Source organism: Schistocerca cancellata, chromosome 10 (genome assembly GCF_023864275.1).
Source record: "Schistocerca cancellata isolate TAMUIC-IGC-003103 chromosome 10, iqSchCanc2.1, whole genome shotgun sequence".
Lineage (NCBI taxonomy): Eukaryota > Metazoa > Arthropoda > Insecta > Orthoptera > Acrididae > Schistocerca > Schistocerca cancellata.
The window spans coordinates 136,983,270-136,985,563 of NC_064635.1; the positions used below are offsets into that span (position 1 = coordinate 136,983,270).

General features: G+C 44.9%; 1 pseudogene; it reads right to left on the bottom strand.

Moving 5' to 3' along the window:
* Positions 1-819: 819 nt before the first annotated feature.
* Positions 820-936, bottom strand: LOC126106979 (5S ribosomal RNA; annotated as a pseudogene).
* Positions 937-2,294: the final 1,358 nt, after the last annotated feature.

A 2,294-nucleotide genomic window follows, 5' to 3' on the forward strand; every position in this document is an offset into this window, starting at 1 on the left:
AGGCCCTGATAATTTGTTCCATGCTTGATGGCATCGATGCGTATAAGGCGAAAATGACGTCATGTGGGGACTATTGCCATCCATGATGCATTCACGTGGTTCATAAGTTCATCTGTGGTGGTTGGCATTGGGTCACAGCATTACACCCGTCTTTTCACTGTATCCTACACACTTTTTCGATTGGTGACGAGTTTAGTGATCCGGTGGGCCAGGGAAAAATGCTAACATCCCGTGACACAAAAAAGGGACGTGTTCGTGCAGCAACGTGTGGTCGTGCAGTGTCTTGTGAAAAATGGCGTCTGGGGTGTTGTGTAGAAAGGGTATGACTACGGGTCACGGGACGGGTCACAGGATGTCAGTCACGTAGGTCACACTCGTCGCAGTGCCCTGGACACGCACCAACTGTTATTTGTGATTGATACCAATAGCACCCCACAACATAAGGCCTCGAGTTAGAGCTATATGTCACTGTAATGCCGCCCCCCCTGACTGCAGCGATAAAAAATGTGGCCATCATTTTCATACAAACAGACCCTGGATTCGTCCGGAAACACTATCTGAGCCCACTCCTGTCAGCAGTGACGTTGTGACGTCGTTTCGTACATTATTAAAAAAAAGCACTCCGTCTTCAGGCCCCAAGTGGCCCATCGGGACCATCCGACCGCCGTGTCATCCTCAGATGAGGATGCGGATAGGAGGGGCGTGTGGGCAGCACACCGCTCTCCCAGTCGTTATGATGGTTTTCTTTGACCGGAGCCGCTACTATTCGCTCGAGTAGCTCCTCAATTGGCATCACGAGGCTGAGCGCACCCCGAAAAATGGCAACAGCACATGGTGGCTGGATGGTCACCCATCCAAGTACCGGCCACGCCCGACAGCGCTTAACTTCGGTAATCTCACGGGAACCGGTGTATCCACTGCGGCAAGGCCGTTGCCTTTCGTACATTATTGCCGTCTAGTATTGTTTCTACACATTCGGCAAAGGTAGCCGGAGAAGTGGACGATGCGCACGTAACCCATGACGTAATAAACGCAGATGGACTGTCGCCCTAATAGTGTACGATGTACTACACTATTCCACTGGTGCGGCAGAGCCGAAGAGGACGCAGATTTGTCCTGCAATGCCATTCCGATGAGATGACTGCGGCCTGATCCAACTCGTCGGCTTCTATGACCGTCCAGGAACCATTCTTCTCACTCCCCTTGCACTGCCGAAACACTTCGTCCCACATGAGCAACAAATTCCCTGATGGGTGCATCACATTCTGTAATGCCAATAATGCGCCCTCTTTCAAATTCAGTGATCTGACGGTACGACTTGCGTATGCATTTGCAAGGAATCCTGCGCGTCTGCTCAAGTCACACTGATCCATTACCCTCGGTTTATAGCGACAGCAAGAGCCGCCGGCACATTATACCGGTAGGTGATGTTGCTCCGCAACATCGATCTTCACCTTGAACCCGCAGGTCGACATGGTTCAAATGCTAATCATTTCTGCAGAACATACTAATGTACATGTCCTGTCAATACGAACGTCCTCTCTCTAGTCGTTCCAGGTGCTTTTTCTGAAGATGAGTGCAAGTGTTTTGGGTCCTGTAGCTCGTTCAACATTTCTGTCCGTTTTGCAACATCCTATCCCACTGAAATTCACACATGCTTACTTTAACGATACAGGGTACTTTTCCGGCTGAATATTATGTAAAAATCAACACCTTTTACTTTCAGGCACTGTCTATAATGTATATCTTTTACAGATTCTTTGTTGTTATCAGGTAATTCAGCACACTTTCTAAACAAATTAGAAGTATTCCGAATATTTTTGAACCTGCTTAGGGTTATTAAAAAATTACAAAGAAATTGATGCAACCTTTTTTTCCAAAATGCGTCCTGAAATTGAAGTACCATTCAACCAAATGTTATACATTTGAAGGGGACCAAATTTTTACCAGATATGCATGACATGATGGCTAAGGTACCAGACCTTTTTAATTCCACCTATTATGTATATTACAATAATAAAAAAGATCACATCTTAAATTTTAATTTTTATAATTTTTTCCTACTAAAAATGTTATTTTTTCTATAATTTAGCTGATGCTGCAATAAAGCTTAGATCTGTTACATACGTATGGAATATTGCACGTTACAGAAAAAAATTTGAGCAAAGCTTTATAAACTTTGGGAAATATTTGTACTTGAATTCTGAAAAATACAACTTGCGGGAAATTGCGGATGAAGATATGAGTCCAATTAAACTGTACCTCAGAACATTACTGAAGCATAGCCTTCATTC